The sequence below is a fragment of the Protobothrops mucrosquamatus genome, unplaced genomic scaffold (assembly GCF_001527695.2).
Source record: "Protobothrops mucrosquamatus isolate PMUCROS unplaced genomic scaffold, P.Mucros_1.0 scaffold238, whole genome shotgun sequence".
Taxonomy (NCBI): domain Eukaryota; kingdom Metazoa; phylum Chordata; class Lepidosauria; order Squamata; family Viperidae; genus Protobothrops; species Protobothrops mucrosquamatus.
This window is the reverse complement of record NW_015386588.1, coordinates 57,273-74,479: the sequence shown is the minus strand read 5'-3', so window position 1 is coordinate 74,479 and position 17,207 is coordinate 57,273. Positions and strand designations below refer to the sequence as shown.

At 37.5% G+C, this 17,207-nt stretch overlaps 1 pseudogene; it reads left to right on the top strand.

Annotated features, from left to right (window-relative positions):
* The first annotated feature begins 310 nt into the window (after positions 1–310).
* On the top strand, positions 311–964 carry LOC107286045 (annotated as a pseudogene).
* Positions 965–17,207: the final 16,243 nt, after the last annotated feature.

Below are 17,207 nucleotides of genomic sequence, written 5' to 3'. Positions count from 1 at the left end.
TAGATTTAAGAAATTAGATCTGATAGACAGAGTGCCTGAAGAACTATTGGACGGAGGTTTGCAACATTGTACAAGAGATAGCAACTAAAACGATCCCAAAGAAAAAGAAATGCAAGAAAGCAAAATGGCTGTCTGAGGAAGCTTTGCAAATAGCTGAGGAAAGAAGACAAGCGAAAGGCAAGTTAGAAAGATAAAGATACACCCAATTGAATGCAGAATTCCAGAGAATAGCTAGAAGAGATAAGAATGCTCTCTTAAATGAACAGTGCAAAGAAATAGGAGAAAACAATAGAATAGGGAGGACCAGAAAATTGGAGATATGAAGGGAACATTTCATGCAAAGATGGGCATGATAAAGGACCAAAATGGCAGGGACCTAACAGAGGCAGAAGAGATAAAGAAGAGATGGCAAAATTACACAGAAGAACTATACAAGAATGAGCTTAGCATCCCTGATAACCACGATGGAGTGATCACTGACCTCGAGCCAAACATCGTAGAATGTGAAGTGAAATGGGCCTTAGGAAAGCTGAGTAACAACAAAGCTAGTGGAGGTGACAGTATTCCAGCTGAGCTATTCAAAATCTTAAAAGATGATGCAATAAAAGTGCTACACTCAATTTGCCAGCAAATTTGGAAAACTCAATAGTGGCCACAGGATTGGAAAAGGTCAGTTTAGATTCCAATTCCAAAGAAAGGCAATGTCAAAGAATGTTCAAACTATCGCACCATTGTACTCATTTCACATGCGAGTAAAGTTATGCTTAAAATCCTACAAGCTAGACTCCAGCAGTATGTGGATCGAGAACTTCCAGAAGTACAGGCAGGATTTCGAAGAGGCAGAGGAACTAGAGATCAAATTGCCAACATATGCTGGATAATGGAGAAAGCTAGGGAGTTCCAGAAAAACATCTACTTCTGCTTCATTGACTATGCTAAAGCCTTTGATTGTGTGGATCACAACAAACTGTGGCAAGTTCTTAAAGAGATAGGAGTACCAGACCATCTTATTTTGAACTCTCTTGAGAAACCTATATGCGGGTCAAGAAGCAACAGTGAGAACTGGACACGGAACCACTGATTGGTTCAAAATTGGGAAAGGAGTCCTGCAAGGCTGTATTTTGTCGCCCTGCCTATTTAACTTATATGCAGAGCACATAATGAGAAAGGCAGGGCTAGATGAATCAAAAGTTGGAATTAAGATTGCTGAGACAAATATCCTAAGATATGGCAGAAAGTGAAGAGGAACTAAAGAGCCTCTTGATGCGGATGAAGAAGGAGAGTGCAAAAGTTGGCTTGAAACTCAACATTAAGAAAACCAAGATGATGGCATCCAGCCCTCTCAATTCCTGGCAAATAGATGGGGAAGAAATGGAGCTAGTGACAGATTTTATCTTCCTGGGCTCCAAGATGACCACAGATGGGGACTGCAGCCAAGAAATTAAAAGACAGTTGCTCCTGGGGAGGAAAGCTATGGCAAATCTAGATAGCATACTAAAAAGCAGAGACATCACCCTGCCAACAAAAGTACGTATAGTCAAGGCCATGGTTTTCCCAGTTGCAATGTATGGCTGTGATAGTTGGACCATAAGAAAGGCTGAACGCCAAAGAATTGAGGCCTTTGAACTATGGTGCTGGAGAAGACTCCTGTGAGTCCCCTGGACTGCAAGGTGATCAAACCGGTCAGTCCTAGAGGAGATCAATCCTGACTGCTCTTTAGAAGGCCAGATCCTGAAGCTGAAACTCAAGTACTTTGGCCACCTAATGAGAAGGAAGGACTCACTAGAGAAGAGCCTAATGCTGGGAAAGATTGAGGGCAATAGAAGAAGGGGATGACAGAGAATGAGGAGGCTGGATGGAGTCTCTGAAGCAGTAGGTGTGAGCTTAAATGGACCCCATAAAATGGTAGAGGACAAGAAGGCCTGGAGGAATGTTGTCCATGGGGTCGCGATGGGTCGGACATGACTTCGCAACTAACAACAACAACAACAATTTTAATGATCATTCATTGGATCTTGCTCATTAACTTATTAAAAGAGGATATTTGGATTCATTATTCAAAATTGCTCCTATTTTAATATATTTTGTTTTCAGTTATGAATAAAAAATAATTATACTTCAAACACTTTTTCTAGTATTAGTAATTTAAAATTTTCAATGGCTGCTAATGCATCAAGTCCAAACTAAACAATCACTATGTATTTCATTTACCATAGACTGCTATCGGTCAATTATAAGCAGTTCAAATTGATTTTGCAATGAGCTGCAAATAAATATTATACCTTTATTTCTCATGAATTCCAAAAATGATTTGCCAATAGTCTTAATGGTTGGATTATCCCATAATGTCAACTACTCATAAGAAAGTTACATGCTTGTCTCACAGCTTTTAATGTAAGAAAAACAATAGAATTGCATTTAAAATCAGTGGTCATTTTTTAAATATTAAATTGAATACTGTAATTAAACTCTTCCAAATCTCTATGTGAAAACATTAAGGAAAATCTAGTCCTCTGACTTTGTTATAAAACTTCATCAATAATGTACCTGTTTAAAATATTTTAACATAAGGATCCCTCTTAGAAGACACATACAGTAAATGTGGAGTTATATTCATTTTAATAACATTTATTTTCCTGAATGCCTATACTTTTTTTTTTGCTGAAGAAGTCTTCTGAACTTGAACTGTTGTAATAGCTGTGCAACATAGCTCTCCTAAATAATCGTGCTTTTTAAAAAGTTGACCATTTCAGTCTCTGAAATATTTTTAGAGCAAAAGTTTTAAAACATGGTAATGTACATTTTTTGCCTTTTGGTACTGTCCATGGGGTTTCAAATGGACTCCAGAAGATGGTAGAGACAGGAAGGCCTGGAGGAACATTGTCCATTGGATCGCGATGGGTCAGACACGACTTCACAACTAACAACAACAATGTACATTTAGATTAAAAAAGATCTTAGTTCTTTTTTAAAGGAAAAAAAATCCTTATTTCAAAGTAAAATTTCTAATCACCAGAAATCCTAGTATTGACTTCAGGAATGCAGAGCCTACATGCATCACCTACTTTCAGTTCAAATATTTGAAAAAAGATGTGTCTTTATGTACACACATAAATGCAAAAATGAAGAACATATCAGGGAAGGCTGCATACAAAAATATATTTTGGGAATAAATTTAGGAGAGTTACTAAATTAACACATTTTATAGAAAGTTGCATCAAATGTATCATGTCCTCCCTCCCTCTAAAATTGAAAGAAAAAAATATGGAGACTTATTTATAACGTCAGACTAGACACTGCTATGCAGAAGTCATATAAAATGTTACCTCGTAATAAAGGCCTGCATATTTCCCCTCAACATTTTTTAATTAAAAGGAATTAACAGTGGATTCTTGAGTTCAGGGATGGAGGATGTACTCCTTTCCCCAGTGCTGGTAGAGCTTTTTTTGGCTGCTGTTCTTGATAAGAGCCAAAGGACCTTCATATTGCATCAGTAAACAAAAAAGGAACAAACCTAAGAGCAATGTAAATGAACTCAACAGCTGGCAAATACTTTACTACAACACTAACAGCCATTGCACAAAACCCACAAACATCTCTTGTATAGCTTGCTTTTCTCTAGAGGAGATCATATTTGAAGTGCAACAGGGAAGCTCTTCAAATGCTATAGAACAGAAAATATCCCTATGTCTAATCATTTATTAATTTATTTATTAATACCTACATGGGATGTTTTGGATTGGCTCTTTTGTAGCAATAGCGTTCCCGAATATCAGCCTTCAAGGGCTTCTAAATGTTACTGAGCTCAAATTATCCTCATATTGGTAAGAGGTGATGTCAGTTGAATGCAGAATTTTAAAAGGACACATTTCTCCTCTAATATTAGAAAAGCTCAGAGTCACCAAACATAAAGCTTGGACCCAAACCCAATTTAGTAGCAGCATCCGTGACCATAGACAAAGGCAACGGCTTTCAGAATGAAGAAGGTAAAGGAAATCTCACCTCACTGTTCACTTGGGAAAAAATGGATAGTGTCGAAAAGAGATTTTATTTCAAATTATCTTTTTTCCATACTTCTTTATAGAATAACATAGCAGATAGTTCTGATGTTTGACATCCATGGCCTGACTTATTCGTATTGCTGACAGAGGAATTAGTGTAATAACAAACAGTTGTAGTGAGAGTGAGTCTACTTGAAATATTTATCTCTTGATATTAACCTTTCTCAATCTATTTCCATTGACCAGCAGTTAGGCTTTTCATTATGCTTTTTGATCTTTTCCAGAGCTTGACATATTTCAACTGACTCCTATTATTTCTAAGCACTTGATTATCCAGTCATGTGCAGAGAATCTTTTCTTATAATCAATCCAATCTACTGTAAATTCAAATTGGTCTTCCTTTTTTTGCAGTTTTCCAAAACCCTCTTGTCAATTAGAAGCTGCTCTTTTGTTCCTCTGTTGTTTGGGCAATTTCCTTTCTGCTCAGGGGTAAAGAGCATGTTTTCAACTGGATGCTACCACACCAGTTATAATATGAAGTATTGCTGGTTAGCAAATATTTGGTCTGTAGGTGACTTCTGCTGCCCCTTTTCCTAGATATTTCATTATCAGGTAGATTTTATCACATGTACCCAATGTACAGTATGTTCAATTTCATCTCCTTGCAGTATGTTGTTAAACTGCTTGGCAAAGGATGAATGTAGATCACTCAGAATAAAATAACAAAGTTGGAAGGGATTTTGGAGGTCTTGTAATCCAACCTCCTGCTCAAGCAGGAAACCAGGGGTGTCAAACTGCTGGCCCATGGGCCAGATGCGTCATGGTGAAACCACACCTACCCCGTTGCCAGCAATGGAAAAAAAGTCGCAATACATCATGACACGTCACCTGACGTTGCAAGTTTGACACCCCTGACCTAAACCATTTTGGACAAATGACTGTCCAATCTCCTCTTAAAAATCACCAGTGATGGAGCATTCACAACTTGTGGAGACAAGCCACTCCACTGATTAATTATTTTCACTGTCAGGAAATTTCTCCTTAGTTCTAAGTTGGATCTCTCTTTGTTAAGCTTCTATCCATTACTTGTCATCCTGGCTTCAGGTGCTTTGGAGAATAGGTTGACCCCCCTCTTCTTTGTGGCAGCCCCTTAGATATTGGAACACTGCCCTTCTCTTCATTAGACTAAACATTCTCAGTTGCCACAACTCTTCATTGCACAATTTAGTATCCAGTTCCCTAATCATCTTTGTTGCTCTGAGAAACCCTCATCAGAGTGTTTAAACTAAAAACTTTGCAGTTCATCTTCACTGGATACTGATTAATTCTTGTCGTTACTTTTTTCCATTATTTCTGTTGTTATTACACCTTCTTTCATTGGAGCTTCTTTTTTTTATCCATTTCCTCTATCCAAGCTGAATTTTTATTGTATTTCTTTGGATTGCAGCTATAGGATAACCCAAAGAAAAGCCACTGTTTCTTCCTTGTCACATGTTGACTGGTTCACTGCATTATTTTTGCTGATGGATTGGTAGAAATGTTTCTCATTTGATTGAAATTGAAAATTCTGCCTATAGCATCCAATTCAAGCTTTGTGTTTACTGATCTTCTTGGCCATAGCTGTTATTTGTTGCCTTATTAGTTCCAATGCTTCTGTAATCTGTCTTGTTTCTAGGTGATATTTCTTAATCAGGGATTCTTTGGTCTTTTTCAGCTTCTTTTCTTTTAGCTTGCTTGCATCTGATTTTAGCACATTGATCTAAATTTCAATCTGATCTTTCATTGTGGTGGTGCTCTGTTTGCCTGTTTTTTTCTTGTTTGTTGATTTTGCATTTAAGATATTTAGTTATAACTGCAGTCAACTAATGTATATTAGTTGGTTTGTTTATTGCAGTGAGCTTATGTTTATTGGGAAAAATATTGGCATCTTTTAATATTTGTGTTAGCTGATTCTTTGGAACAAGCTTCAATGCAGACAACCTTATTTTGTTGTTTTTTTTCTGTTCTAGATGCTCAATTATTCTTCGCTTCAGTTTTCTTCTTTCTTTGTTAGAGGACTATGCAAACAGCAGACAAGAGAGAGTGCCTGGTTTGGGAATAAAAATGATCCAAAGCTATGCAGGCTTCCTTTATTGCCAACTTCCCCTGGTTTGTCTCTACTTCTGGCAAGGCTTTGATTTTTTTTGCTCTGATTAGACATTTGCAGTTCTTCCAATTCTGCTTCTATGAATATTTTATTTTGTATTATAAATCAATGAAAGCCTCTGTTATTTCTGATTCTGCATGTTGTTCTTCACAGAACTGGTACAATCTTTTCTGATATCCTCTTCTTGTTGGACTTGATTTGCATAACAGATCATTATTTCTTTGTTTTCAATCTCTGTATATCTGCAATGGATATTTGGAACTGATGGAACTGGTTGCTCAGATAACAGCCCAGAGTCCTATAGCCCATTTGTCACCAGATGTTCAGGAACATCAACACCTACCATGGTTCTTGATGACCTGGGCAATGACCTATCCAGTATGGGTTTATGTAAATTATGTCTCACCATGTTATTTATGGGAAAGATGGACTGAAAGATCTGGCTGATCTGATGAGACTGTCTAGTATGGTTATTATGGTTGTCACACAGCCAAATATTTAGAATGGATTTGGCATTTTTATTAAGTGTTTCTGAGCAATCTGAGACATTAATGTTTGATGGTGTTGAAACTATTGTTGTAGGATATAAAATATTTCAAGTAAAGCTGCCTTTTGCAATTGGTCTATTGGGTTTTTGACAATGGTGCTCACGGATTTTGCAATTGCATCCAAGGTACCTATTCCTATTGGTACTTCCTTTGCTTTCTTTTGCCACAGTTGTTCTATTTCTCTTTGCAGTTCTTTATATATTGTGATTTTCTCCAGTTCTTTCTCTTCTGCTATCCCAGGTATAGGCTATCCAATTATTTTTGTCTTTCTTATCAACAGTTGTTAATTTGGATGGGTTATGTGTCAGTGCTTGTCTGTTTGAATTCTAAAGTTCTAGAGCACTTTAGTTTCATTTTTCTATATGTTATGGTCCCACCAGTTCTTGCTAGCAAGTAAATTGTATTTCTTGCACTTCTTCCATTGCACTATTGTCACTACTTTGTCATGCTGTTGTCTGTGTGATCATTTTGCAGCAGCTAACCAGGTAATTCACTGTTTTTTTCAGCTTCTTTGCATAGACAACACTTGCTATATATTGCTATCTTCTCAATTCTGGCTTTGTATGCATTTGTTCTTAAGTCTTAGTCTTGTGCAGCCATAATTAGCCCCTCTGTCTCTTTCTTCAACTGTCCTGTTCTTAGTCATTGCCAAGTCTTGTTATTCATCTGTTATTTATCTGCTTGCATGCTATTTGTTTAATGTAGTAGCCATGCAATACAGTATATTATCTCTTTTCTTTTTCTTCACTTGGTTTTTCTTTTTAGGCCAGTTTGGTCTCTTCAGTATTCAGTAAGCCCTCCTGGTATACTGGCTTCAGTCCATCTTTTTCACTGTCTTTCATATATTCTTCTAATGCTCATCTGATGTATAAGCAACATTCCATAGCCACCTATTTTCCTTGGTAAGTCTGTCAATATCGCTATGAGGATGAAGGACTTGATTCATTTTCATTATTTTTCTGCTCTTCCTATGTAGGGCTTTTAGTTCTGCTTGAGTCCAGTAAAATATTATTGCTATGTTTCTAATGACTGGAATTGCCCCTGGGTTAATTGCCTTGATGGTATTTTCTCCACTGAATTTGGACTTTAAGATCTTGTTCATTTTTGATGTATTCACTTCTAACCTTTTTTTCTTGATTTCAATGTGCTTGATGTTGTCAGTTTGAAGAATGGCCAGATATTTTTAGTGATCATCTTCATCCAGAATTTTGATATTTCCATAGGGCATCTTCAGTCCTTTAGTTTTCAGTATCTTTCACTGTTTAATGGTGAGCATGGCATATTTGTCCAGTCCGTGGAATCTGAAGTCTATGATCCTGGAATCTGGAATAGAAAGAAGATTCTTCCCAGAGGAACATAACAACAATGGTTGTAAGGAAAATAAGAATTTATAAATACTGAGATTGTGAATGAAGACTTCCAAACCAGTGGTTCAGACTTGGCCCAATAGTTTAAACTGGCTTGAATACAATGCCAGCGAAGAGCCCTACAGTGCAATAAACCTGGAAGTAACATGCAAGGTTCATAACAATTATTCAAGGATCAGGAAATGGGGAAAGGAATTAGGAACATCATTTAGGAAGACTATATCAGTAATTTAAGTGTTACATCTCTAAAACCTATGCCAATGAAAGTTGCAGTTTTTTCCATCAAATGCTCTGGATTCTGTGAATACTTATTAGATAAAAATCTGCAATTTTTGCTGTAAAATCAATAAATGAATGAAAAGTGATCACTCAAGACCTTTGATTATGCATAATGAGCAAAGATACCTGAATAATCTAGAAGCCCTAGAGACACAGAGGAGAAATCCAAGACAAAAGACATTTATATTGCCAAAACATGACAATATCTAATTCATACTCAATTTGAAATGATATGAAGAGCCAAGATGAAACACTGAGACATTTCGTTATGGTTGAAGAACTCTAAAAGACATAAGCATCATTGGTGTAACAAAAGGTAAACAAAATAGAAGCAATTACTGATGCATGACCATCAGATATAAAAAGATGGGGTATATACATGCAATGTCTCTGAAGGTTGCCTGTGCATGAAATGCTTTAATGTTCACATACTAACAACTGTTCAGATAAAAGATCACAACATACTCAATTTCCCTTCATTGCTTTTGCTATATTTTCATGCCTATACGTATAAAAAAAATATATGGCAGTTTTATCTGCTATTCCTTTCTAAAATCAAAGTAGCATTAAAATGTGTCTAGCTATAATAAAAACAGTTCAGCTTTGTGTGGGCAGCAAAGCTGTTTATTTTGCTATCAGAATGGATTGCCTCTATGCCTCATTTGCTGTTCTGAATCAAGCTAATCAAAACAGAATGTATGGCTTTAGCATGTAAATATTCCAATATTAAGCTTCTTTGAGATTATTATTTGATGTCTCAGTCTGGTTCATTGTTAAAATGTTTCTTCCTTTCATTGCCTTTTGACCAAGATTGCACCATTATATATTACACCACAACAGTGTATGTTGCTACTAAATACAATATGGAATTTCTTCATTCATTTAAAAAATAACAAAACAAAAAAATTCCATTTCAAACTGCTGAGTCCAGGAATTGCTTACCATCTTCAAGCATTAAATAATAATAATAATAATAATAATAATAATAATAATAATAATAATAATAATAATAATAATAATAATNGTTGTTGTAAGGGACCTTGGAGGTCATCTAGTCCAACCCCCTGCTCAGGCAGGAAACCCTATGCCATTTCAGACAAATGGCTGTCCAGTTTCTTAAAAACTTCCAGTGTTGAAGCATTCACCACTTCTGGAGGCAAGTTGTTCCATTGGTTAATTGTTCTAGCTGTCAGGAAGTTTCTCCTTAGTTCTAGGTTGCTTCTCTCCTTGGTTAGTTTCCATCTGTTGCTTCTTGTCCTGCCTTCAGGTGCTTTGGAGAATAGCTTGACTCCCTCTTCTTTATGGCAGCCCCTGAGATATTGGAATACTGCTATCATGTCCCCCCCCATCCTTCTCTTCATTAAATTAGACATACCCAATTCCAGCAACCGTTCCTTATACGTTTTAGCCTCCAGTCCCCTAATCATCTTTGTTGCTCTTCTCTGTACTCTTTCTAGAGTCTCAACATCTTTTTTTACATCGTGGTGACCAAAACTGGATGCAGTACTCCACGTGTGGCCTTACCAAGGCATTATATTATTAATACTTCACTTGATCTTGATTCTATCTCTCTGTTAATGCAGTCTAACACTGTGTTGGCTTTTTTGGTAGCTGCAGTACACTGCTGGCTCATATTTAAGTGATTGTCCACTAGGACACCGAGATCCCTCTCACAGTTGCTACTATTGAGCAAGGTACCCCCTATACTATACCTGTACATTTGGTTTTTCTTGCCTAAATGTAGAACCTTACTTTTTCACCATTGGATTTCATTTTGTTAGATAGCGCCTAGTGTTCAAGTCTGTCCAGATCCTCCTGTATCCTAAGCCTATCTTCTGGAGTGTTGGCTATTCCTGCCAGCTTGGTGTTGTCTTCAAATTTGATGAGTTCTCCTTCTATCCTCTCATCCAAATTGTTGATGAAGATGTTGAAGAACACTGGGCCTAGAACAGAGCTCTGGGGCACCCCACTACACACTTCCCTCCATGTAGATGCACACCCTGAGTACGGCCAGTCAGCCAGCTACGAATCCATCTGGTAGTGATGCTGTCTAACCCACATTTTTCTATCTTATAAAGTAGTAGGTTGTGATCTACTTTATCAAATGCCTTACTGAAGTCCAAGTAAATTATATCCACAGCATTCCTCTGGTCCACTAATTTTGTCACTTGGTCAAAGAATGCAATAAGATTTGTCTGGCATGATCTGTTTTTGACAAACCCATGTTGGCTTTTAGTAATGACTTTGTTTGCCTCTAGGTGTTCGCTGATTTATTGTTTGATTATCTTTTCCAGAATCTTCCCAGATATTGAGGTCAGGCTGATAGGTCTGTTAGTTTCCTGGATCCATTTCCCCCCTTTTTTTGAAGATGGGAACTACATCAGCTCTTTTCCAGTCCTCTGGGAGTTCCCCAGTGCTCCAGGATCTTTGAAAAATATAGTTCATTGGTTCTGAGATCACATCTGCCAGTTCCTTCAGAACCTTGGGGTGTAATCCATCTGGTCCTGGTGATTTGAACTTGTCTAGACTGGACAGGTGCTCACTTACCATTTTCTTGCCTATCTTAACTTGTGTTTCTAATCTGTTTTTTATGGTACTGTTTTTGATAGGTTGGGCTGTTTTTTTCCCTTTGTGTAAAGACGGATGCAAAAAACAAGTTAAATAGTTCCACTTTCTTCCTGTTGCTTGTCACCTTCTTGCCACTTTCCCCCGCTAATGGACCAATCATTTCCTTAGGGTTTTTCTTGTTTTTTTACATATTGTTATATGTTGTTTTTTACATTTTGTTCCTATGGCTAAAGAAGAAAAAAGGTTTTCCTTTAATCTCTTATGTTTGATACCTAGATTGAAAATAAAGGTAGTCATAATTTAATAGGTATAATGAGCATTTCAGGTTGTGAGGTCTCAGAATAAAAAAGTTACATGTCTTTATACAAGCAACACCTAGCCTGAAAATATTTAGCATGGAGTCCAATGCATGACATAATGGTATAGTAACAACAGTTGAATTCTCTCTTTCTCTCAGATACATTGAGACACACAGAGATTTTTTTTTTAAAAAAAATATCTTGCTATCCCTAAGGCAAAACCTGCATTTTCATTCTTCTTCAGATGAATAAATTGGGGAAATAATGTTTATGTAATATTTATTTTATAATAGGCTCGGGGTTATTAAAAATCAGCATCAAGTATTTTCATTAAACAAAGAAGAATAGTAATTGTCTCTACCACAGGATATTAGATCTCTTTCTGCTTAACTGAGATAGTGTTCAAAGAACATGTCTGCAATTGTTCTCACTTTCAATTCCATCATCCAGCTCCTTCAAAAATGTAAGCTATTTGTCATGTTAGAAATGAAAGCAGACACCTATCAAACACTCTGCAAATGGAACTTTGCCCCCGAGGCTTTCATTTCAATTTTTCAATCTGGTTTTCTAGTATTTTGTACCAGTTTTGTGCTTGTCTGATTTTCATTGCTCTGTGCAAATACCAGACATACCATTTAAATAGCAAGTCTGCCATAAAATCATCAGCTTTCAGCATTCTGCCAACTAGGTTTGTCCTGTACAAACTGTCCTGTTTCTATTGAGCAGAAAGTAGAATGAAAAAACAAGAAAATTGAAAATGTATTAGAAAAAAGGTTCTACCTTTTAATAGAAATTGAAGATTACAATTGCATAACATAACATTTTAATATATTAAACACTGAACTTTCATCATTAGTACCTATTTTACAAATAATATTTACTGTCATGTCATAATTTGCATATGTATTCCATTACAAGCTCAGGTTGCCGTTGAATACGCTGGAACTGAGTACTAAATATGTTTAACTCTGGGCTGAAAAAAATCAATAGAGGGTAGATTTCTGGGGTATGCAACATTTATAGAAATTAAATTTGTAAATATTATATTGTATTACTATATTACTATTTTCTTTAAAATTAATAGTACAGTCTAATTGAGTCACAATTGATACAATTAATTTCAATTAGCCAAGGACATAAGTGTATACATGTGATTGAATAAAAAGTATTGGGTAAAAAAGTAAATTGGATAAAAATATAAACCAACCAGTGTGAGAAGTGAAGGAAATTATTTGCTTCAAAAAGGATCACTTGACAACCAAGAATCAGATAGTGAGAGAAGTCTAACCCAATAATTAAACACTCCAAAATTATTTCACATTTAACTGGGTATATATCAGTTTCTCTACAGAGAAAAAGAATAAGAGTACCATTCGCTACAGCTAAAATAACTCAGAAGTTTATTTACCATAAGCTTAGTGTCATAAAGGTTACAGATCTTCCATAACTCTGCCACATTTGAAAAATAATGAGCTAACTTGGTTTTTGGGATAGTTAAATTTGTAGGAATTTGTTAGCTACCACTTCTACATCAGTTTTATTATTCTTGCTGAAGTTTTACCATTGATCTCTCTCTCCCTCTCACTCTCCCTCTCACTCTCCCCCCCTCTCTCTCTTTTGCCTGATAATGAAAATGAAGCAATAAAAATGAAGCCAAGTATCTGTAAGAAAGAACTTGCTCTATAATATGTTCTCCAGTTCTCCACTTATGCCTTTTCCTTTGTTCCCAAATACTACTACCATTTTTATTTTTTCCAAATTCAGAATTAGACAGTTTGAGGAGCAACAGTTTTCCAATGCTCTTACTTTGGAAAGCTTCATTGTGTTCACAATCAGTTTTGGAGTATCCTGCTCTACACAGATTTAGATTGTCCTATAGATCTATTTGCCCAATTAATGTTAATTAGGCAAATAAGTCTATAGTTCTCTGGGTGATTACGATCACCTTTTCTGCATTTTGGGATTGTTATTCGTATATTCCAGCCTTGGAGAAATTGACCAGAGAAATTAATGAGTATAACCAAATGAGTATATTCATGAATATAACCAAAATAGGCTTCCACCAAACAGTATTCACTTTTAATATATCATTAGGGATATAGGAGCTTTACTGGATAACACTGCCAGGATCAGATATTCAGTTTCTTTTAAGAGATGGGGAGACCAGATTGTAGCATCACCAAGATTTGATTAATTGGATAATTAATAGGAGTAGAATAGGGAGCAAATCACCTTTGCTGTTTGGAACGCTACCTTCTGGATGCCCTTACCTTAACCCAAATTGGCATTTACCAGTTTCTAACATAATGTTGTATCTTTAGAATTATGGAAGTCAGAAGTCGGTCGTTTGAAATGTCTTATTGTATTTTAGGAGAAGCTTAAATTCATTTTTCTTCCAAAATATTTCTGTGATTACCTATGGGAAACAATTATCTTTTGCTCTCCTTGACAAATTTCTAACCATACAATGTGCTGTTCTACATTCTACGTCAAACCAGCAACTATGTTGTTGAAATAAACTTAATTTAGAACTTAAATATTTGTTGATAATAGTTCAGGATAGCCAGAGATATTGAGTCATCATTAATCAGTTTAACCTGAATAATGTGCTAGATGGCTTGAGTGAAATATTGCAGTGATTTTATCAGCTAGATTAACAGACCATTTACAATTTTTTTGTCTCAAAAGTATTATTGAAGTGTGTGTGTGTGTATGTGTGTGTGTGTGTGTGTACACTGTTTTGAAAACCTATGTATTGGAGAGTGATAGGCTGGTGATTACATCCTTATGGGATAAGCTGGGATTATTATAAACTGGGCTAAGCATGGGAAAATTTGAAATTTTCCTGTTTTGGCAGAGTAATATATACATAGTCAATTGTTGCTGTTCCATTTGTCTCTAAGTATACAAAATTATACCAAGAAAATTTCTGAGATGAAAACTGTTCAAAATTTAATAATTTAATTTATAAAGTAGATTTATATGCTTAACTCCTATTTATTTTGGAGTTCTTCAGATATGAGGGAAAGTAAGATAGAATTTATCAATGTCAAATTTCAACTACATTGTTTTTTTGTTGAACCCATTATTCTTGCCCACTAAGATAATAGCTTCTAGTGGAAATTTGTCCTTTAGAGCATCAAATGTGTTTTTAGTGTAGCTCAATAGCCTTAATGTCAGATTCAGCATCTCTGGGAGGCATGTAAACTTCTAATATTATTAGTGCAATCTTATTTGCTGCCACAAATCTCACTATAAGAAAAGAGGATTTACAGTTGACTATGGAGAAGGAGGAGCTAAGATGGTGGACAGGCAGCAAAGGCTGTAAAGAGCTCCTCCAAAAGTAAAAGCTTTCTTTTCTTTTCTTTTCTTTTCTTTCTAACTTTTAACCCTTTTTAACACTGCATTTTAACCTTCTTTTAACCCATTTTTAACCTATTTTTAACCCATTTTAACCTATTTTTAAATTTGAAGCAGCAGAAAATGGAAGGTTTCACTGCAAATAGACAGTCTGCACCAGTAAGTAACTCATCTGTATGTGACTCATTGGAATGGGATTTACAAACTGAACTTGAAAGCAAACAGCATATAGAACTTTCTGTTTCTCTCACAGAAAATAGCTCCTCTCCCTGGAATTCAGCACCTGCTTTTCCTGCACAGGATGGGATAGTAACAAACTTAGTAAGGGAGAATGAAACAGATGTCCTTTCCAGACAATGTTTGCTCAGAGCTCAAACCGTAAATTCAATCTACAAACTTTTATCAATTGTCACAAATAAGGTTGACTGCTTGAAAGAGTCTTTTGCAAAGGTTATCAACAGTCAAACAAACATTGCAGAAGGACCCAGGAGGATACATAATGATAGACATGGGATGGCTAATGCAGAAATGGAAACTAGAATAGGCCCCTCTCTCCCTTCTATAAATGAGAGAGGAAAGAATATCCACAAAGAAAACAACACTCAATCAGATAGTTCTAGGGGTGACCATTATAACCTCAGTTTACAGACCAACCAGATTACCTTGCAAATGTATGACAACAGAAGGAATAGAGGATGTTGGAGTGATAGAAAAGCTGTTAGGCAGTCTCTGAGCCAGTTGCTCCGCTCTGAATATACTCAGATTTATTTATTACATGCAGAGTGATTGCCAGCAAGAAGGCAATGTATGCGAATTTTGTTATCCTTCAAGCAGTCATAATTCCCTCAATGCTTTTTAAATGAAGCACTTCCTGAGCAGTTTTTTAATAGCTGAATCGACCTTGAGAAAACAGAAGTGATCCACAAACAGAGTTACCCACAGTCACTGATTCTGCTGAGGGTGTGCCAGAAGAAATGTTGATAGACTTTAACAATGTATTGCGAGAACCTGAGCAAGCTAATAATACACAGAGACTGGATGGTTTAAAAGAAGCATTGATAACAACTACTCAATCTAATGCATAAAATAACAATTATTATAACTATCCTCCAACAAGTGCCTCTATGAAGAACTTGAACTGACTATATGAAGGCCAGTGCAAGAAAAACACTTTAAACATCATGTCAGGGAATGTAGCCGGGTAGTATTGATTTAGAGGCCTTAATCACTCTGATCGTCTGAAAGATAAGGATATTATATTGGTGCAAGAGACTTGGACTGTTGATGATCTCCTGCTTAATGGCTATTATTCTTATAAGCTGGAAGCAAGGCCAGGCAGAGGCCCAGGGAGACTGAAAGGAGGACTGGGTATATTTATTTCTACCAACTTGAGAGCAGAGTCCACACTTATTACCCTTTTAAACCATTTAGCTATGGCTCTTCTCCTCAAGTTGGACTTGGTCCTGCTTTTGATAATTAATGTTTATCTTCCTCCTTCACTAAGAAAAGCTGAAACCACTGCTGTATGGCTGGAGTTGGAACACTACATTAATAAACAACTCATGGAACACCCAAATACCAGGGTCCTACTAGGGGGAGACTTTAATGCCAGATTGGGACCAGATGATTATACATTATTCATGAAACATCATCCTGCTCGGCATCTTTCAGGTCCTCTTGCCTGGCTTCTGTCTGGGAGAAGCGCAGGGCCAAGGTAAAAAAAAAGCCTGGCAAAATACTCCCAAGGGGTAGCGTCGATCTGTAGCAGGAGGTGAAGGGGGCGAGTAGGTGGGTGGGGGTCGACCAGAAGGGAACTGGGTCTGATAAGGGTGAAAGTTGAGTAAGGTTTTCCCCCTCGCCCCTCTCTCCGCCTCCCTTTGTGCAGCAGCGTCTCTGGCTTCTGCCTTCCCAGTCGCCGAGAAAGGGAAAAAAAAAGATCCGTGAGCAAGTTCCCCTTTCTGCCTCGTTGCTTAAAGCTTTTTTTTAAAAAACGACCGCTCGTTCAGAACTCCTTGGGGCTTGTTTGCACGAGCTTGTGGCAGATCAGTAAATAAAGGGGTGGGGGAGCCAAACCATCCAAGGCATTTGCACCTTGAATTTGTGGACGCTGCTTTCATGACTTGCCACTACCGCCCCCTCTCTTCCTGCCCTGCTCTGGCAATGTGCTGCTGCTGCTCCTGCTGGCTGAGCTGAGCTGCGGCACTGAGCCGGTCCCCACACCTCCTGGTTGCCCGGCTGCGATCCGCCCCCAGCCGCCCTCCGTGCCGCATCGTGATCCACTCCGGCCACCCTCCATGCCGCGATGGAGCCTCCCCCGTGCCGCCCGGCCCACCTCCCTCGCCGTCGGAGGCCGCCCAGGCCCTCTGGTGCCCGGCGCGGCCCTGGGACTGGCGGGCAGGAGCAGCTCCTTCCCAGCTCGCCGGGCTCCGGGCCTCGGAAGCAGCCAGGCAGCAGGCAGGGAAAATTGGTTAAAGTGATTTTCAGGAGCTGCAGAATGCCTCCAAGTAAAGTCGCAGCAATTACCCAGCCAATTTTCCCTGCTAGGGCATCTGTGTGTGTCTCCAGACCTTACGGGACTACCATCCCCAGCAGCCCTAAAAAGCACTGTGGAAGAGTGGGGAATGCTGGGAATTGCAGTT